Source organism: Rhinolophus hipposideros (assembly GCF_964194185.1).
Source record: "Rhinolophus hipposideros genome assembly, chromosome: 13".
Taxonomy (NCBI): domain Eukaryota; kingdom Metazoa; phylum Chordata; class Mammalia; order Chiroptera; family Rhinolophidae; genus Rhinolophus; species Rhinolophus hipposideros.
This window is the reverse complement of record NC_138059.1, coordinates 11,362,961-11,385,310: the sequence shown is the minus strand read 5'-3', so window position 1 is coordinate 11,385,310 and position 22,350 is coordinate 11,362,961. Positions and strand designations below refer to the sequence as shown.

At 39.7% G+C, this 22,350-nt stretch overlaps 1 protein-coding gene across 8 annotated transcripts in view; it reads left to right on the top strand.

Moving 5' to 3' along the window:
• NSMCE2 (NSE2 (MMS21) homolog, SMC5-SMC6 complex SUMO ligase) overlaps positions 1-22,350 on the top strand; it is a 215,696-nt gene that overhangs the window by 88,628 nt on the left and 104,718 nt on the right. The window lies entirely within an intron of this gene.

Genomic DNA, 22,350 nt, shown 5'->3' with positions numbered 1-22,350 from the left:
ACATTCAGCATTTAGCAATGATTTTCATTGGCTGTAAAGTTCAAAACTGCTGTGGAATAGAAATGACTATTGTGACACCATGTAAGTGTTCTGTTTTAAATTTAAGTGGTGGTGAGTTTCCAGCTCTCCCAGTTAGCTTTTGTGGTGGTACAAACCACCCCAAAACTTAGTGACTTGAAACAACCACCATTCATGTGGCTCATGCTTCCATGGATTGGCCCTTTGGACTGGGTGGAGCTGGGTGATTGTTCTGCTGGCCCAGCTAAGCTCACTCACACGTTGCCTGATTGGCTTGGGGCTTCTTGGTCTAGGGCACTGTCAGCTGGGACAGCTTTTCCCGGCTCCCTGTGGTCTCACCCTCCAGCACACTAGTTCAGCTTTGTGCACATAGTGGCCCAAGGGAGATGAGCTCCTCAAGAGCAGAAGCAGACCTCTTGAGGCCTCCGTTTAGTAATTGCACAGGGTAACTTTTGCCAGACTTTATCAGTCAGAGCCATCAAATGGCAGCTCAGATTCAAGGGGTAGGAGATTAGACTCTGCCTCTTGATGGATGGAGCTAGAAAGTATTGTGGCCAGGTTTTCAGTCTACCACAATGATCAATTTTTAACTACCGAAACAGCACTGGCTCTGTGTGTGTGTGTGTGTGTGTGTGTGTGTGTGTGTGTGTGTGTGTGTGTGTGAGAGAGAGAGAGAGAGAGAGAGAGAGAGAGAGAGAGAGAGAGAGAGATTAACCCTTCTCAAAAAACTACACAACCCTCAAAAGCAAGGGGTATGTGACGTCATCTCACGTTTTTAAGTCATCCATTTGATGAGGGACATGTTTGTTCAGATACCAAAGCAACTGAAGAGGTAATTTAACATATATAAAACTAAACTATAGCTGATTTACTTAAACAGTATTTGTTGATTATCTTTCAGCAGCTCTTTTGTGTCTGGCACTGGGCGAGGTATTAGGAATAGAGAAAAAGTCTGGCATATTCTTCAAGAAGTTTGTATTCTTACAGGATGGGCAAAATTTGTCAGGTATTATAACTGTGTCAAGGACTGGGCTTGACTCAAAAATAGTACACAGATGGATATGACTTCGTCCTTTGAGTGGAGCACAGAAACAGATGTTTAAAAATAACTGTAATTCAAATCAAAATAATAAGTGCTACGAGAGAAATAGAAACTGAATGCTATTGAATTAGAAAAAGAACAGGAGGAAGCAAATGGTCAACGGCCAGGATGTGTGATTCATATAATTAACACCTGAGCAGGGAGAAATCTTTGAACCCAAAGAGTGATGGCTTCATAGAGAAAGTGAGTTTTGAACAAGACTTTGAAGAAGAGGTAGAATTTGAGTCAATGGAAAGGTTACAGTCCTACTAAATTTTGGAGTGAGTTGTGTTTTCCCAAGAAGGTAATTATTTAATTAAAGAGAGACTTTTAAAGTGGCACATATTAAAGAGCATGAGATAATACTGTAGAAAGACTCTCTAGAAACCATCAGGCTGGGAAAATGGATGGCAATTTTTTTTCCCTCCAGTGGTGCCAAGGTTTTGTTTTCTGTCATCAGATATTTGTGTACTTTGTTTGGAAAATAGAATGGAGAATATTTATTTTAGTTTCTAAGGGAAGCGCACGTTTTATTCTCATTGAATAGTGCTGTCTTTAGTCATATATTGATTAAAAAAATAGATACAAAGAAATCCAAAATTCACAAAAGTAAGGAAACCCCCATTGAGTGATGTCAACTGGTACTTTCTACAAGTATATACGGATCTATTTAAGAGCTAAGCTGGTAGAAAGAAATTGGGGAATTTTTGAATTCAAGCCTGGGTCTAGCCCTTTACTAGCTGTGTAACTATGGATACGTTTTTTGTTTTTGTTTGTTTGTTTAAAAAAAGACACTTCTCTGTGCCTCAGTTTCTCCATCTATTAAAATGGTATGATGACAGTATACCTACTTAATAGGGTTGTTGTGAAGATTAAATTAATTACTATATGAAAGTGATTTAGAACAGTGTCTTGTCACACTGTAAGTGTTATATAAGTGTTAGCTCTGAATCTCTGCCACTTTCATGTCCCAAACAAACTCCTCTTATTCTGTTTTGTACTGTTTGTTATCCTTTAGAATATTTCCATCTGTCTCCGTTACATTTTCAGCGTTTTGCCATTTTGGATAGTGTGATATTTTCATTAACCTTATATTCCTTAACTTTAAATAAGACTTCTAGATTCTGATGTTCTGTCCCATTGGCATGTACTTGTCACACCATGTAGCCCAAAGTTTGATGTGAACGTAGACATTCTATTATGCATTTTTGCATTGTTTTCTCCCTCAGTTGCTTACAGGCTATAGTTCTCTGCATGTTTATGGATTGGCTATCCTAAGTGGGCAGAATCAATCTATTTGTGTAATTTTGAAGAAGAGGGGGCTATCACTTTCTAAATATCTTATACTAGTTCCTGCCTTTGTGTTCAATATTTTAATTAACTTATATGACTCGTTCTCAGTGCCTCAATCAAATCAGTCGGTTTGCTACTGACTTTTACCTTGTTAGAGATGCTAACACAGATTCACCTGAAGATACCAAGAAGACTGTGACTTATTTCCTTACAGCCCTGGTGAGAGCCTTTCTGGGCCTACTCTATAGCGCTGGGTGAGTCCGGTGGGAAGAATCTTATAGACGGTGTCATTCTCGAGTCATGAAGCAGCTCTGGGACTCGGTGGAGCTGACGGGGTGCCTTCGCAGAGCTGAGGCCGTGAAAGCCAGGCTGCGCTGGGAGGCCAAGTTCATAACCAGGTTGTTAGAACCAGGTGCACCTCTCCGGGCAGGAAGGGGAGAAGAGTAGAGTGGGCGGTGAAGTTGTTAACCACACTGAAGTCTGAGGGGAGGGAAGATTCAGGTAAGTGACCGAACCATTGAAAGCCACTGCCAGAGTGTGAATGATTTTGACATCTCAGGTAGTTTGTAAATTCAGGGTGGTTGGTCAGTCGAAGAGACTTGATAGGCTAGAAAGTACTGACTTCCAGAATCTAAATAATCCTTTTATTAAAACAACTTATTCCAGCCGTGGGCTAGGAGAGCCCACTGTATACAGCTGTGCCCTGCACAGAAGCACCTGGCTGAGGAGAAAAGGGTGGCTAAAGGCTGGCCACCCCGTGTCCTCATCACCAAAGCATGTCCCCAGTGTGGCTGGAGGAAAGTGCGCCTTCTAATTCATCTCATAATTCAGTTGCTCAGGAGAGGTGAGCAGAGGCTTTGCCCCATTTACCTCATGCCATAGACTTAATGTGAAGAACATTCTGTAATCTGTTAAAAAACATCGTAAGATCAGTGTGTTATGGTATTTTCTGATCCAAAAATTGCATTTAGCAGTAAATGATAGCAACTGATCATCGTGCAATTCCCTTTTATAAAATGAGAATGGCAAAAAATGGGAAAGGCAAAAACTTATTTGGCTCTGAAAGAATAGACCCCTTTATAGAAGAGAAATCTTGAAGATTTGTGTTCATTTTTCTTTTTAAGCTTTTAATCTCTGCCATGCAATTTTCCCTTTGAGGACACTGAAAGCAAAATGAATCAGGCCGTAGAGAAATGCCTGTTAGCCTTCACAGGGTTATCTACATCTCAACAGCGTACAGGAAGCCAGTCGCGTTATGAATTGCATTCTTATTTGGCCAAAGGGTTCGTCATTCTGTAATGGGATCTGAATGTCCATATCCTTCACAGGACTGAGCTTCTCTTTGATATTTTAATAAATAAACATGCAGTGTTTATGCAGTGATTTAACTCAACTTTAGTGTCATAAATTGTAGAATATACACAAAACACTCATCTTTTCCCTTCCCTTCTCTTCTTTTCTCCTCTCTTTCTCTCTCTCTCTCTCTCTCTCTCTCTCTTCGTCTCTCTCTTCCAAATCACAGAGGCTTGGAGGTCTACAGGCTACATTAGCCTGAAATGTGAGTTCTGTTTGGCTTGCACAGTGTTGGGATTTGTTTTTAAATGCATTTAGATAAAGTTGTACTTCTCAGTCAGTCACTCTTCTGACCATTCTTTTTTTGTCTTATATCTGGTACACTTGAACTGTCTTTCCCTGGTAGGCATTCAAGTTTGCAGTTCTCGTATTTTACATTTACTATACCCTGTGAACATAGAATTAAGGCAGGAAGTTAGAAGGTAGAATAAAATTCTGCTCCTAAAAACCTTATAAAGAAGCATTTTACATTGAATAATGAACTCTTTTATTTCTAGTTTTAAAAAAATGTTTTTGAATATTATCATTTCGTGCCAATATTATTCCCCCAAGCACTCATCATATTTAATTACTGTTAGGCGGGGCGGGGCCTTACAGTAAGATAAATACAAGCTTGGTAGATGGAATTAGGGAACTGTATCAAGGTTTAGAGTATCAAGGGTGAGTAGTAAGCCGGTCCCTTCCAGGGCAGTCATACACAAACAGTGAGGTCAAAACGAGTCGAAAGGCAGAGCAAGGCAGACAGACTGGACAATGGTACAGCTTCCAGGGCCTTCAGAACAAGAGAATCCAGGATCCGGGCCTCGAGAATTAGGACATACATGAACGTTAAAGAGATGAGATCAGACTCAAAAGGAAAGGAAAGGAAGCTGAGTGGTGGGGGCTCAGGGTCCAGACAAGGGGATTCGGGGACGCAGAGAAGGAAAGTGTCCGCTCGGGGGCCAGTACAGGGCCTCACAGGAAAGAAAGGAGTTTACCGTAGGACAACCTCCTTTGCTTAGATTTTTCTTTTTCATTAATAGACTTTATTTTGTAGAGCAATTTTAGGTTTACAGGAAAATTGAGCACATGCAGTAGTACAGAGACTTCCGATATGCTCCCTGCCCCCAACTCCCGTATTTTTAACAACTTGCATATTTGTGTGGTGTATTTGTTACAGTTGACAAACCAATACTAATACAACTTTAACTAAAGTCCATCATTCAGATCAGAGGTCACTCTTTGTATTACACTGTTCTATGGGGTTTGTTGTTGGTAAAATATATATATCACGAAATTTACCGTTTCAATGCATATAGTTCAGAGGCATTAAATCTATTCACACTGTTGTGCGGCCATCACCACTTTCCATCTCTAGCCCCTTGTCATTGTCCCATACCGAAACTCCAGCTGCTCATCTCTCTGCCCTGCAGCCCCAGGTAACTAACCACTGTTCTACTTTCCGTCTCTGTGTATTTGACTACTCTAGATACCCCACATAAGTGGAATTATATTTGTCCTATTATGACTGTCCCATTTCACTTAACGCAGTTTCTTTAAGGTTCACCCATGGGTAGCATGTATCAGAATTTCCTTCCTTCATAAGACTGAATAATATCCTCCTGTATGTATCTACCATGTTTTGTTTATCCATTTACTTGTCAGTAGACACCAGGGTTGTTCTCACCTCATGACTCTCGTGCTGCTAATGATTAACATTTGTATGCAGATATCTAATCAAGTGCCTGCTAACGGTCTTTATACCCAAAAGTGGAATTACTGGATCAAATGGTCTATGGGTTTTTAAAAATGCGTAATGTCATATATCTACCTTGATAACATATAGAGTAGTGTCACTGTCCTAAAAGAAATCCCATGCTTCAACTATCCATCCCTCCCCAAATCTAAACATGCTTAGATTTTAGTATGTTCTTTCAGTAAAGATTTAACTACTGTTTATACTCCTCTAATCTGAAACTCTCAGGTCAAGATGAGTAGGTTACCTGAACTATTGGTAGAATTAGTGAAATCAGTGATCAAGGGAATCTGAAAGCAAGAAATTCTGATAAATTATTTATAGTCCCCTAGATGTTCAGATTCTGAAAGTTACCTATATAGTAAACATGTTTGTATCGATAACCAATACAGAGCTTACTCTACTTCAGATAAGATGTTTGGTGGGTATACAGTTATAGATTCCATCCATTTACTCCACAAAGATTTATTAAGCACCTACTATATGCCGAGTCCTGTGCTAGATGCTTTCTGTGGAATTAAAGATTCCATGCAACCAAGTTGGACACTATTTTAGGAGCTTCCATCTTTTGCACCACCTTGGTACCCCGTTCAGTTGTTCCCCATGAGCCACGTGTTTTCAAAGATGTCTATTCTGTAACTACACTTGTGCTAGGCTTTCCCAGTTCTTTGAAAATAGCTTTTAGACCTTTATAGTTTTCAGGGAGCCCTGATGGTCTAAGGATCTTGAGAAGAGATACAGTCAGTTTTTGGGTTCAGAGCATGGACCTTCGATTGGGCTGGTCTGGGTGGCTGTTGGCGTGCCAGCCACTACAGCTGTGCTGAGGTGCGCGGTGGCTCTTTTCCAGTCTTGCCTTGCTCACATTACCATTTCTCTATCTTCTCCAGTTGCTTGCTGACCTAGCCTTTTCCACTCTACTTCCTTTGTGCCAGTGACTATTTCAATGTAAAAAAACACATAGTACTCGGCTGAAACCTGAAGAGAAGGCTCCTGTCCTTCAGGAGGCCGTGTTCAGTGAAGCAAGCAGTGGTCTTCTTCCTTCTCTGGGGGAGCATATGCTCCCGATATTGTGTTTAATGTGTGTCCACATTCTGCATGCTATCATTATGTACATTATTAGTGAAACCCGATTTTTCTGGATAAAAGTTAATTATCAGTAGGAGTTTTAAGATTTTGCACATACTCTGAGGTGCATGCACCCTACTTGGAAAGCCTGTACTGGGCTATTTAGCCTTAAATGTTCTGCTGAGCAAAATACTGAACCACTGTCACGTGACGCCAGCATCGGTTCTATGGCTCATGCTGAGGATTCTAACAGCTATAAACCGACAGGTGGATTTAATGAAGGGAAAGGCCTAGCATCTATTCCTAATTCACTGTGTTCCCTCAAGTATGAGAACTCCTTGTGCATTTGGAATAGAAAGCATATTCTGAAAAATTGAGAATCGTTTCTCCGTCAGTCCAGTTCTAGCCATTCATCTCCTATAACACTATTGTTTGAACACCTAAGCATTCACATTTCCACATTACCAGACTCTGACCAGGCACTGTACGTGACACTGTAAAAGGATTCCATTTGTTAACTGGAGTCCACATTTTCTACTGTTTTTACTAGACACGTTAAAAAAAAACAACAACATTTTAGTCCGCTACGGCTTCACTATCAGAGAAATGTGAGTGGTGGTAACTCTCAATACAGAGCCAAATAAAACTCATGAACAACAACCCACTAGAGGTACTTTCATGGTACAAACTTTTAAATGGATCAGTAATACTATACTCTCCACCTATTTGCTGTTTGGGGTCTGCAGGGGCACCCTAGACAAAAGGAGCTGGAAAAAATAGCCTCATTTGCATGTAGTGTTTCCAGTCTTCCAAAGCCTGGATATAAATGAAAGATGAGCATTTCTACTTAATTTATCTGGCTGGGTTCCTGTGCCTAATGGCTACATATATATCATAAACACTGTGAAGAAGCAACCATGGAAACACTTGTTTTCTTGTTGGGCTAAATTTACTCTGGGTTGAATATTAACACAGTGCCTGGCAGTAGTTTAAAAGCAAAAATAGCTTAAGCGTGACTCACTCTGAGTCACTTACTGCCATACTGCCTAGAGCTTGACACTGAACAAGCTGGCAGCCTGTATTGCTACATTTTTTCTAGGAACTCTGAACACATTTCATTCTTGTGAATTCGCTTGTGCAATGATATTAAATAGAGTAATATGTTTATTTTGTTTCAAAGTCAAATGAATTTGAGAATGGTGAAACTGAAGTATTTTTCTTGGGCTTTCTGGAAAAGCTAGATTCTCAGAATTCTCCTGCGGTTAAAAGACTTACTTTATTTTATAAAGAATTAATAAAATGTCACAGAAGTTTTGTTTCATGGGCTTGGGCTTTTCTGATTGAAAAAAATCATTCTGCTTGAAAATCGTTGCGAAAAGGAGCCTAGTCATAGGTTCAGCTAGGATTCATTAATTAATTTCCTCACAACCTGACAGGATGGATCATGCCATTCAGAAATCTTTTTCTTTCTTCTTCTTCTTCTTTTTTTTAAATACGGTGAAACATGCAAGGTAGTCTGCCTTGTAGTTAAGTTGGGTGTATGACTTGTAAACTTCTGTCTTGTTATTAAAGGTTATATAATGAGAAGTTCATTGGTTTTGAAAGGCAGGCCAAACCTACCCACTGGGTTTCTTATTGGCCCTTTAAATGTATTGCATGCCTTTCCCTGACTAACCCGTGTGGTGAGGAGGGAGTGAGTAGCTTGTTGGCTGACTGTAGGAAAATCTCTGAAGGAACCGTTGATCTCATCTGGGCCGGGGTCAGGAATGGCTGAGAGTCTAAAACTGTATATATGAGGATGGTTTTCCCTTGATGTTGCAATCTTTATTTTAGCATGTTTTTGTGTTTAGTTTTTAGAGTTGCCTAACAATATAATTTCAGTTGAAGCTTCGTTTCTGCTCTTTTATTATAAACTGTAGGGAACATGATTAAAAATATATATGTCTATATTTAAAAGCACTGTCATGTTGCCTGAGGATTTCAATGATTTGTACAGTTTTCCTGTGACAGCCTAAAACCCAAATGAGCCTAACCCAGTGCTTGATATTATTTTGAAATTGTTTTACCATAAAATTCTTTCATTAGAAGATGTAACTCTGGCAGAGAATTTCAACATAGTTGCATAAATTGTGTTTCATATTACAACTTGTTCTCTACTTGACTTCATTGAAATTAATAAAAGGACTCTTTCAGAAGGATCTGGTGAGTTAGCATCATTATTTAAAAAAAAAAAAAAGTGAAGAACTTACTCATAATGTATCCTGTGTTGCTAAGTTTTCAAAGTTAGCTATCTCAACCACACCCAAAAGCCCTTTCAGGAGACTGAAATCCACTTATTCATTAACGCTGGCTCAGAATTTGCTTCCCAATAAAGTAAAAAGTAAAAGAGCTGAGATCGATATATATTTTTCCTGACATATATGATGATTTCATGAAAAACTAACATTTGGAAATTGAATTGCTGCCAAGTCTTGAACGTAATATGTAGTTCCTTATTCTGTGGTTAAAGAGAGCCTTTAAAGCAGAACTTTCTGACTTGGGCCCTGTAGGTGCTAAAAACATCCCAAGGTGCTTTTTATATCTCAACGGGGCACCATACCATCCATCACCCTGCCCTAGATTTGGAGGAGAGAATGCCAGTCCTGCGATGGTGTTCCCCTGTGCTGTGGTCATGCAGACCCTTGCTGCTACGTTTTGGAGGCATATGAATGAATTACTTGTATGGCCTAAAAAGTAACTCAACAAGGTTGAGTTAATCAACTCTTTTCAGGTTGTAAACAGAGGCTAGCCTAAATAAAGGTAACATAGCCCAGTAGCCATTCTGTTATTACAGTTAAGTAGATGTTCCTTGTTTATAGAAATGTATAAAGGTAACATAGAGTCTTCACGAAGCAGGGCCCAGCATAGAATAGGCACGCAATAAGAGCTCAGGAAATCTGAATTTATTTATATGACAAATACCACAACTGCTCACCGGATTTGGTTTGCAAAGCTTTGTTCTTTTCCTTTCGTTTTTGCTTTCAAACTCTTATTGAGCTCTTATTGTATGCCTGAAACTGTGAGATATTTGAGACAAAAAATGAAGAAGCCTTCAAGAGTGCATTCTTAACTCGGAGAAGCAGATGTGCAAATTATTAAACACATTAATCGTATGCTTTTTCAGAAAAGTCTAGGTACAAGGCTCGTGCCCTGGCAGTGGTGACGTTTGTTGTTTTTCCAAACCAATAACAACTGTTGACTTTCTTTGAGCACTTACTGTGTATCAGCTCTGTTCAAGGTGGTGTGAGGTGGGTGGCGGAGTCTTACCCATGTTACAAAGCAGGATATGGAGGCCCACGGATTGAGGTTGAGCAACTTGACCAACCTCCCAGTCATGATTCAGACCCAGGAAATCTGGCTGCGGAATCCATGCCCTTCACCATTACGTAAACTGCCTCTTGTTGACTGGCTTTGTTGAGGAAAAAGAAAGACCTCTTAGAAGTAGGAGAAAATGGGAAGTCAGTACACCAGTGATAATGTGATCTCTTTTGTGGAACATTAGATTTTTTTTTTTTAAGTGATTATTTTGGAGTACTTTTGCTAAAATCTGTTGCTAAAACAAAGTGGCTTCATCAGTGGGCTACTTCTGAAGGTGATTTGCCACATATCCAGCACGTCTTTCTCAGGCTGTGTGTGCTAATCCCTCAAAGGGGCTGAGTCTGAGAACTTAGTGTTCTTACACATTACCTCAGAGACTAAAATCAGCTCTTAAACCAGTGCTGGGCTCTGCCATTCCGAGCGGCACAGTGGGGCAGGGCCTGGAAACAACGGAGCTGAAAGGAAAGCTTTCCTTCCGCTGAAGGCAGGCCTTCTTCTTTCATCTTGTGACGCTTTCAAGCTTTCTAACAACCTCTTTCTGTCCTGTCGACTCCATTCACCTCAACCCCAACAATTCTTTTTTATAGTCAAGCCTACTAAACAATGATTCACAGCCCTGCAGCTCCAGTTTCTTTCTTGGTTTTGTCCAAGTTCCTGAGAGCTCCAAGTGGGAGAAGCGAAAATCATCAGCTCTCCCTGTTCCCATATCCTGTCTTTTGCCAGCACCCTCCTGAGAAAGCGGAGGCTAAAGGTACAGTGAGCAGACAGGCTTCCTGGGGGAGGTCCCCAGTAGTTCATACTGTGCTTTGGGAGACATTTATTTTTACTTAGGAAGGTATTCCCTATTTATTTCTTGGTATGTTTTACAAGAAAGTGTTTGCTCTTAACACAGGAGCAAATTATTTGCTGGACAAAGTTGTCTGCAAGGACCTTTTATAAAGTTTTCATTTCAGGCAGCACAGCTTTTGGCAATTGTAGACAAATGTTCATTCTGTTTGGTGAGGTATAAAATAACACACTTTAACTAGAGAATGAATGTGTCTCCAGGTACACTGTTAGCATTTTCAAGTAATGATTTCCAAAAGATGACTTTTTAGACGACCTGTTACAGCTTAATTGAAGTGCATCGTTTATTCTATGAAATTGCCCTCACTTAGCACTCACACATCTAACACTTAACAATTATTTACACTTTTGATTCAATATAGCCATTATGTTTATTTGTAAAAAAAGAAGGCATACATTTTCTTGGAGAAAACCAGAAGCAAGCATTTAGTCTTGGTCTTTTTCTTGGCACGTTAAACTGACATATTGGGATGCACTGTGGAAATAAATGCATTCCCACCCTGCGGATATTATGACTTGACTAAATAGTCTCATGGACCCGTCTTTGTGTGGACTTCTCTTAGACATGTCCAATCCTGACCTTTAAAAATAACATTTTATAAATTTGCCAGAAAGGGAAGGTGACCATACAATTATCAGATGGTAAATTCTAATCATGGGACATTCGCGTGGGTCATTGGTAATTGAAGACAGTGCATCCTTTGTAATTGAAGACAGTGCAAACGAGGACATGGGATGGCTGGGACCAGAAAGTAGAGAGGTGAACAGCTGCTCTCTCTGCTCTGTGCCCCCTCCTATCTGGAGCCAGGATCGGTTCTAGAACTTCTCCTTGATGTGTGGGGGCCCTGGGGGTTGGACAGCCAGTTACTGCATTGCCGGCCGTTCTGGATTAGTGTTTTCCTAGGTGTTTACTTCCTAACTCCTGGAGGAAGGACTACCACTTGTCGGAGTGGGAGTGGGAGTGATTCTTGAGCATAAAAATGTGGTTTGGGAAATGAAGACGTCGGCGGGGTGGAGGGGTGGGTGGAAAAGTGGGAGAAGAAGGGGAATAAGCACCAATTGGGGAGAAAATTTGGCGAGGAGGACAAAGGAGAGGAAGAGACAACTTTCCCTGTCCCCCTTATTTCTCCCTATGTGACAGTCTGGTTATTTCTGCTTTCGTCCTTAGCTTCCTGTTTTTTCTGCCCCTTCGATGGCACTGCCCTTCAAAACTTGTTCTCTCCTCCCTCTCCCTCATCTTTTTGTGTCATTCCCAACCTCTCAGCCCCCATCAACTTCCTTTAGTGACCCCATTCCACTTTGCAGAGGGGTCCACCGGGGAGTGCCACACTCACAGCCATGGCTGGCGCAGTCTGAAATACCCGTGGTCACTCAGAGTCTGTTTTAGAATCAGCCTTTACTACCCCATGGCTTGACCAGACTTTTCCCGGTTCCCTTCAAGCTGAATGAACTCCGGCACTCATCCTTGTCCATCTTCCGATTGGGTGGGCCGTCTCCAGACCCTTGAGATATAAGACAGGAGAAGATCTGCCGTGTCCTAGACCTGGGGAGAGTGATTTCATAAACAGTATCCCCACCAGTTCTGTAGCTTAACGGTGAGAAAGTGTAGAGATTTTTCCCTGATTTGTGGATAGGGTCACTGTGGCTCAGAGAGAACAAGTCACACAACCGACTGGTAGTTGGGCTGGAATGCCAACCCAGTGTTTCCCCCTCCAGAGCTGGTGCTTTGCTGCCTCCCAAATTACAAGTCAAGTGTTTACTTAACTCCGCTTTCTGTTTAGAATTCAGGAAAACAGGTATTCATATTTTTTTCTAAACTACAGCATTAACTCTCAGTTTTTAATGTCTACATGCATATATTGTGATTAATATTAAAAATCAGGAATTTTTTTACTGACCTAATAAAACTTTTTTGAGTAGTTGCAAATATGAGTAAACTTTAATTTAGAATTTTCTTATATTCAGTCTCTTTGAATTTCTTTTTACTATACAAATGTTTATATTGTAGAAAATTTAGATAATATAAAGGACAAAAAATAAACGTCATTTGCAAGCCCATCACTGAGAGATAACCATATATTAACATCTTCTGTATTTTCCTATTTTTTTTTAAGATTTTATTGCGGAAGGGGAACAGGACTTTATTGGGGAACAGTGTGTACTTCCAGGCCTTTTTTCCAAGTCAAATTGTTGTCCTTTCAATCTTAGTTGTGGAGGGTGCCATTCAGCTTCAAGTTGTTGTCCTTTCAGTCTTAGTTGTGGAGGGCGCAGCTTAGCTCCACATCCAGTTGCCGTTTTCTAGTTGCAGGGGGCACAGCCCACCATCCCTGCGGGAGTCAAACCCCAGCAACCTTGTGGTTGAGAGGACGGACAGACGTGCTCCAACCAACTGAGCCATCCGTGAGCTCAGCGGCAGCTCAGCTCAAGGTGCCACATTCAATCTTAGTTGCAGGGGGCGGACTCCACCATCCCTTGCGGGACTCGAGGAGTTGAACCGGCAACCTTGTGGTTGAGAGCGCAGTGGCCCATGTGGGAATCGAACTGACAGCTTCGGACTTAGGAGCATGGAGTTCTAACCGCCTGAGCCACCGGGCCGGCCCTCTTCTGTATTTTCTTAATCTTTTTTCCTATTAAGTGCATACTTAATACAGTATAGTGTGAGCTCATTAAGTATTTGAACACATGATTTTAAATTGATGCCTAATACTCCATTTTATGTATGTACCATGATTTTTCTTCTTGATTAATGCCCCTTTATTAATATTCACCCCTAGTAGTCTATCAGTGGATAAGAATTTTAAATTATAAATTAAATAGGTAAAAATAATATTTTGTTTCATGAACTAAGTCTGAAGTATAAAAAATGCACCATTTTAGTTCATTTCTTTGTTATTTTTTATTTATATGTTACAAAGAGTAAGTAATGGTGTATTTTTCAGGTAGAATTTGTTTTCTAAAAATTACTTCAAAAGTTGAAATAAGCGGTTGGTGTTTTGTTTGGTTAAAACTTATTCCTTTTGAAAATGTTTGGATACCTTTATTTATTAAATCAGCAGACATTTATTAAATCCCTTCCAGTACGAGGTGTTAATTGCTGAGAATAAAAAAAAGAAAAGCATGCTTTCTACCTTCACGAAGCTTATTCATGCAGGTAACATATACGTAAACATAATTTTATACTTAATATAAATATAATAGTATAACACAAAGAAATAAAGAAATTCTAAAGTAAAGCTACAAGCAGTACAGGGAAAACACAGGAAAAGTGTGTCATGCTCATCAGTGGAAAAAAGGGAGGACTTCCTGGAAGAGGTGACATTTGAGCTGGGCCGTGAAGCATGGGTAGAGTTTCACTTGGAGAAGGCAGGACAGGGCGTGTGAGACTGAGGGTATGGTATGATCAGAGCCACAGAGCACTGAGAGTACATGTCATAGAGGAGGAAAGCAAATGTTCCAGACGAATTGGTGTGTGATGTGTGAGGATCATGAGGGCAGGTATAACAGGAGCGAGGCAGAGAGGGCAGTAAGAACAGATAAACCTAGAGCAAGAGGGGCTCAAATAATTGATGATCAGTCTGTGCATGCCTGGCTCCGGGCTGAGTTCCTTCTCATAATCTCGTTTGATTGACATAACAGTTTTGTGAGCTATTAATATCACCACTCAAAGATGGAAATCAAAGCTCAGGAAGCTTAAGTAATTTCCTCCAAGGTCACAAAGCTGGTAAAACTCAAACGTAGGCCTGATGTTCATACTTTTTCCCCATTACTTTCTAGACTGAGCTAAGAGTATAGAAAGCCCTGGAAACTGCGTTAAGACGTATGGCTTATTTTGTAGGTAGTGCTGGTTTTTGATAAGAGACACCTGACTAGTGAAGATACTTCTAGTGGCAGAGTGAAGGATGAGGTGGAAAAGATAATACAAGAAGCAAGACAAGATAGAAGACGACCACAGAAATCCAGCGAGACATGGATACTCTGAACTACTGCAGTGATGGTAGACATGGGAAGGTGGAAGAGACTTGGAGAGAGAACTGAACACTTAGCCAGTGAGCCTAGATTAGGTTACTAGTCTCGACGTTTTAAAAAAATCACACGCCCTTAGTAGTTAAATACTTTTGAGCGTGTATCCAGTACAAAATCTTTTGACGCCCTTTCCAGTGGATTTTCTTGTGCATACCCATTTTAGAGATCACTGACATTAAGAAGAATGGGTGTGTGCCAGGAGCTTAGCAGGAGGAAAGTCCAGAAGTGACTGAGAGTTTTGCGTAGGACTGATTTCCAGATACCTAAACGAAGGCAGCCATTTGAGGATGCTTCCTACAAAGTTGCAAGTGAGTGTTAAAGATTACAGAAGGAAAATGACACCAAGCTTATATGCCAGTGGAATTCAGTTTTATCCTCAAGATAGAGTATTATTTTTTTCACAGTCCTGCTTTCTATATAAGAATAATTACTCATTAAAAAGGACTCTGCTTTATATTATTTTTAGCTTCAGTTGGTTGTTTTAGTGTTTTATCATTTGTTTCTCAACTAAATATTTAGATTTTTGAAACTGTTATCCTTGGTGGTCTAAAGAGTGAGTATTCTTAAAATAGCTCTTTTTTTGCAGTCTAGAGCATGACAATCTTTCTGAAGACCTTGTAAGTTGTAGTTCATTGGCCTACTCAGACTTCTTTAGAATAGTCAAAAGCTTCAAGCCTACACTTGTCTTCCAAGCAAAGAGACTCATCCAAAGATCAGCATGTCTTTATAAATGGCTTATGCTTTTCAGTAATTTTTTCAAAAGTATAATTCTCATTTTCTTCTGGCCAATCCTTTGTTACTGTGTTAATATCTATAAAGCCTAGTCCAGAATACTTTCAATTTAGTAAGATCCTATAATTTTATGATTAAAGGCGCAAGTACTGATTGGTTTTTGTTTGTTTGTTTTCTGGGGTTGTTTTTTTTTTTTGGTTTGGTTCAGTTTGCTTTGGTTTTAATTAAGAATACTATTTTTTCAACCTTCAGCCAATAAAATCTTTCATCGTTGATGTTCAGAGCATGTTTCCCTTTGGGGAAGTAAGGATGAAAAATAACTGTAGTTCCTCCAAATCTCATGAAGTCCAGTTAACTTTCTTCCTTTGTCTATTTTCTATTCTGTGTCAGTATCAGTGTCCTTGATGAATATTTCTTGAATTCCCAATGAACTGTAGTACTACTATAAGCTGATCACATGCTGATGTGGGAAAGCACCTATTCTTTTTTACTGTTTCATGGATGAAAGGCATAACGAATTTACCAGACTAGGTCAAGTTCACAAAATGAGTCTTTGGTGCAGTTGAGCAAAATGGGTTCTCAAAACAGGTACCTAAACATGGAAAGCTTCCTATTAGAGAAAATGGCAAAGCAAAATGAAGTCCATGGTTCTCCCTGATCTTGCCCCTGTCTTTCGTAGACGGCAGGAGGCAGCAGCATGAGATGTTAACACTGGGTGGAGCCATCAGCTTTTGGCTGCTCTTCCCTTTACAGAGTCGGTACGTCGCAGCAGGTTCTGCTGCCCTGGATGGACAGCGAATTGTGGAAATAGGGGATTAAGGCATTGAACAAAATCCCAGTATGGGATGGTGGTTGATAAAATTTCCACTATCTTATTTTATATGTAACACATATACTCCTGTTCTCTTGCTTCTTAAGCCTTTATTCTGGAGAACAAATATTTAGGACTGGGAGTCATAAGTCTTAGCACATTTACAGTTGTTTTACAAGTTGCAGCGGGATGGCCCAATATGGCCCAGGAAGTGCTGTGCCACATATTGCGGATTTAGTACATGTGAATGAATGATTGCTGCTATCCTTTCAAGAAAGCCACTTGTTTTCATAGCTTATCAGTGAGTTCACAGTCTGTTGCTGCCAGAGCAAAGGGATTAAAGCATCACAAGACCTTTGTTCTAGTTCTGCCACCTTGATATTGTTAAGTGCTCAGAGACCAAGCTCTTTAAAGCCTGTCTCGTTCCCAGAGTTTCTGTTTCCTTTTGTGTTGCTACAGAGCTCTGATCATACTGATCAGAGCAGTTTTGCACAATGTAGGTTGCCAGTGACTAGTGAATAATGAAATTATTCTAAAAGGTTGTGACCAGCATTTTATTCAAAAGGAAAAGATTACTGAATAGGGCAGATTAGAAAATAACCACAATGTGTATTACACATAGGAAGAGTGTTGTTTCATAAAGCTTTGTTTTACTTGAACGTATACTTGCATGTATTGGGTGGTAATGTAGAATATATTTCTTACTGCGGGTCATGGTAAAAAAATGTTTGAAAAACACTTCACTGTAGCATGAATCACATCACCATGTAATTGTCAGTTTATACATCTGTTCCCTCTACTAGACTACACACCTCTCGAAAGAAGGAATCACATTTTGTCTCTTACTTCCTAATTCCTAGGTCAGATCTAACTGACACATACCAGGTATTCAGTAAATGTTTGTGGCATGAATGAATGAATGAGTGTCATTTAACTTTTTTGAACTTCATATTTTTCGTAAATCCGCCTGTTACCCACAGTATCTGATAGTGTTCTGAAGATCAGTTGAGATAATAATGGATGTGAAAGTGCTTTATGTAAACTGTCTATGCATAATAAGGATTATTGTCTGGCATAATTTTTGTTATTGTTGTTAGGTACATAAACCTCAGGAACTCTTGAAATCTTAACTACATGTTCTAAAGATGACATATTTATGGCAGTACTATTAATAGTACTGAGATGTCCCCTTTTAGGGATTGAGTTAGGAGACAATCTTGAAAAATTAGGTAAGTGCCTTTTTTTAACTTTTTTTGTTATGGAACATTTCAACATACAAAGTAGGCACAGTAAAAGATGAACTTCTGTGTACTTATCCCCACCTTCAACAAACAGCGACTCATAGGCAATTCTGTTTCACCTACATCATCTCCTGCCTCCCCCTACCCGTATTACTGTGAAGCAAAGGTAGATTTCTTTTTCTTCCCCTCTTCTTCCCCTTTTCCTTTTCCCCTCCTCCCCCTCTTTCTTTTTACCTTTTCAAGTATGTATAAATGTTCTTAGCATTCTTTTAAAATACAGTCATAAGTACAAAGAAATGTAGCTTGGTAGTTTAGACTCAAGTAGTGTTGTACTGTTGTGTGAGTGAGTTATTCTCTCATAGGGACTAGCAGGTAAACAAGATATTTTATTTCCCAAGATTTTCTTATGATGGTGACCAACCACATTGCAAAACAGTGGTCACATTCCAGACTTGTAACTAGTTCTGGAGACTCAGTTACACAATTGCCAGCTCTGTCATCTTCTACAGGGATGTGACCTTACAGAAAAGGTCTGAGGCATGACAGATCGCTTTTAAGCTTTTTGAATTGTTGTGTTTTTTTATCATAATAGCCTTGAAGCTTTTGAGCTCTAGCTAGACAACATTGAGTATCCAACTGAGACTTTTGGAATACTGTAGAGCTGTAATAAACGCTGCTTTAAGGCCATAGCCCAGGGTTGCCACGTGTAACTCAGAAGTCAGAATCCACTCAGAAGAATTTTAAAAGCACAGTAAATAAGAATCATTTATGTGATTACTTTTCAGTGATCTTTCTTTGTTTTCATCATTTTGTGATTCAGACCTTAATGTAATACAAATACAAATAATTTTAAACCAAAGCATGTTTAATTCTGTCAGATATGTAGAATTTTTTTTCTTTAAAGTCGAATGTGGAATTTATTTTGATTTTTAACAAGGTATTGCTCCGTTTTGCCCATTGCAATAATTGAGTAGTCAGTAACTTTGCATATTTCAATTGTTTTAAGGTTTTTATGCATTCCTGAACATCTTTGTCCAAAATAAAATTAATATAAATGCACTTTTATTTTGCAATATTTGAAACCATATTTGTAATACAAGATTACCCTATACCCAAGTGGGGAGAGGGCTGTGGCTCGAGAGAGAGAGAGAGAGAGAGAGAGAGAGAGAGAGAGAGAGAGAGAGAGAGAGAGACACACACACGGAGGAGGTGAAATTCACGTGGTCTGAGTGTCATGACTCCAAAACGTTACAGGTCACAGATCTAGGTCAGTTTCTAGATGTTGGGAACATCATCATTCCTCCAGCCTCCCCTGCTGGAAACCTAGAAATCCCCATCTTTTCCGCTTTCATTCCCTGTAGCTAATAAATAGGTCCTTATTGATTATTTATTTAGAAAAATTTCTGGGTTTTAGCGTTTCCACTCCTGTGACCACGGTGTTAATAGTCCTGATTTTTATCAGCATACCTCTGGACTATCATAGCAGTTGAGAAGAAATGAACTAATGCATTTTGACCATGACATTTTCTGTACCTTTAATCCCTGAAGCAATCGTGAGAGGTAGGAAATCATCTGTGTTTTTCCAATTGCGACAAAAACTGGTCAAGTTATTGCTAAGGAATCGCCTTGCTCTGGGTCTGTCTTCCCTTGTAATGCATTCTATGCAAGAATCCCATGAATACCAAGATAATCCCCCTTAAAAATTGTAATTTTTAATATATAACTTTCTTGAAATCTATAATTATTGATCTAGCACTTTGCAGATTACCAGAGATTCTTTTTACATTTGATCTCGTTCTGCACAAACTACTCCATGAGGTTAATATTATCTCCTGTTACTGTCTTGTACAGTGACCTGGAATGACTTCTATTTCCCATCAAACCAATTATTAACTCTTACTATTGATGGCATTCCACGTTTTAGGCTGCGGCTCTGTTTTGTCTGTTTAATCATCTCTTTCAGTGTCAGCTGGAATTAGCTTTAGATGAACTTCCTTATGGGCCTCTTCTCATTTCTTCCCTAATGTCTGCTCAAAACAAAACTCATCCACCTCAGCCACCTTTCCCCACCCCTGTTCTCTCACTTAAATCCTTCTAGCACTACAGCGCCTTTTCCAAGTCATACCTTTTCGAAGAAGCCTTCCCTAATAATTTCTGTCTTCCTGTCTATTTTTTCTTCTTGATTTTCTTTGTCAGATATGTTTGCCCTTGAATATAATTTAAAAGTTTCCCCCTAACTGTAAAAGTAATATATGCGTCATGTAAATATTACATAGGATATTTGAAAGTGAAAGGTAACTTCTGGCTTCCCAATTCCTAGTAGAGGTAACCACTGTTGTGTGTCTTTATCGTTCTATTTCTATGCATAAAGCAGCATGTGCACGGGCACAGATATGTGTTTTATACACAGACATCATCCTACAACTTCCTTTTTTCACTTGACAATGTAGCTTGGAAATTTTCCCGTGTCGATAAATAGAAGTGATTTTATTTAAACATATCTCAGTATTGCTTTAAATTTTTTCATGTGTGAAATTATTTTATGCATATACATCTTATCTTCCTGCACCAAAAGAAAATGGAAAAGCAGGGGTACTTACATATTTTTCTCTTTTCCATCCCTTTATTCTTTACTCTGTCCATTTACTGCATATTTCACTATTTGTGCTGTGGAAAATCGAAGAGGTTTGCCTCTCATAAGCACTAAAGAGTTAGGATCTAGTGGATAAGAGCCTACATTCATACATATAAGTGTAACACAAGGAAGAAATTGAGAAGTGACACAGTATTCTGTTACCGAAAATATGGCTGGTCAGGTTATTTGAACAATCATCCTGCTGAAAATAATTGAAACTGTTGAATATGTATAAGGAGACATCCTCAGGGTAGTGAAGGGCTGAAAAGATAAGGAATTAAAGGCCTAAACCTAAGAGAAAGTGAGAGTTCAGAGAGGCTTACAGCTGGAAGCTCCTTTGGCCCCGAGGGCATTTGCAGACCCAGGCAAATTTGAACTTTGCTGTGTCATGGGTAGTAAAACTATACAGAAAGCTAGGAAATGATTAACATAACATTCAGAATAATGATTTTGGAGGCAGTGGGTGGATACAAGGAGTTTCTGGGGTATTCAGAATTTTCTGTTTATTGTCCTGGCAGCTATACAGGAAAATAAAATAATTTATTTTCTAAACTGAGCATATTTATTTTATGCGTTTTTCTATATACAAGTTATAATTTATAACAAAGAGCTTAATGTAAAAGAACAAGTTACAAGACAATATATATAGTATGATCCCACATGTGTATGCTACATAAATGGTGTGTGAATTACATAAATGAGATGTATAATGTATAAATTTTACACATTGATATAATATATAAATTTGTGTGTGTGTGTGTGTGTGTGTGTGTTTCATATACAGAGAAAAAGGTCTGGAAGAGTATTCCCCAAGCTACCTGAGGGCAACCTTGAGAGATAGAACAGGAACAGGAAGTAGCAAGGAAGGAACTTATAGTTTGTGCTTCATATCATGGTCATTAATTTTTTTAAATAATCATCACTGCTATTTAGTATATTTTAAAAATCAGATTTAAAAAAAATAGATGGTTTCTGTCTCTGCCCCTAGATATGATAGCATTCCCTCCACCGTGCTCTATGTCACTTGGCACAGTACCTATTATTACTTTTTTTTTTTTAAACAGCATGTCTTGTTCCTTTGCTAGATTGTAAGTGCTTACAGGGAACAAGACAGTGTCATGTGTATCTTTATATTTCTTGTACATAGTAGCGGGTCTGTAAATACTAGTGAAAATGAAGGGACAAATGTAACTTAAGAATGTACCTAGGACTGTAGGCGTCCAGGAGATACAACGTGTCCTTAGAGGCACTTGGTATGCTTTTGAGTATTGTTTTGTACCTGGCACAGCAGTGGGCACAATGACACAGGCTGATTTGCACTTGACCGACACTTTGTGGAATCTGTGAGCAAGCGTGGGGTCCACCACATGGTGCCCCCTCTGGAGCCCAGAAAGCAGGAACGGGGAAAGCACTCTCCGAAAATTAAACTCAGAAATGAACCCCTGACAGATGAAAGCCGCGACAGGTGGTGTGATCTTAAGAGACGCGAAGACTCTTTGGGCAGTTAGATTTGACCATAATCTAACTGAGGGATTTGACATCTTAAAAACAACCAACACAAGCTCTGCCTCAGAGGAGGATTTTCTCTGTGCCCAAAACAGAGCAAAAGAAAAGCTGTTACTGTAATTGTCATGAGACCTCACGAAGCGCTGTGTCACCAGTCGTACCTGCCAGGTCGCGGCCGGCATCCCAGCCGGCCTGGCAGGTGGATAACCCCGTGGCAGAGAGCCGCTGAGCCAGCCTCATGCCGTTTTGCGCTGGAATCCTGTGTAATGCACTCCACTTGCTCTGCTTTCGTACTCACCACGCTTCCCTCTGGTAATTTGCTTTCCCAAGGAGGGAATTCACTGTCAGACTGATACATTCAGTGTGCCTGATTCTTCTGTTGTTCACTGTACATAATAAAGTTGCTTTCCTTTTGTTTATACATCGGTGTTTTGTGAGTTTTGTTAGCATGAGTCTGCATTCCTGGGTCCCGTCAATGAGGTCGGGTATCAGAGTCTGCAAGGCTCATCAAGGTCAATGCTGCCTTGTGGGCATCTGTTGGAGTGGACTGCTGGATTTTCCAGGTGATGCCCATCAGTGTCATTCATGCTCCATATTTCCTTTCCATTCCACATGTCATTAGAATAATTCTTCCCAGAAGTCCTATGTCAAGAA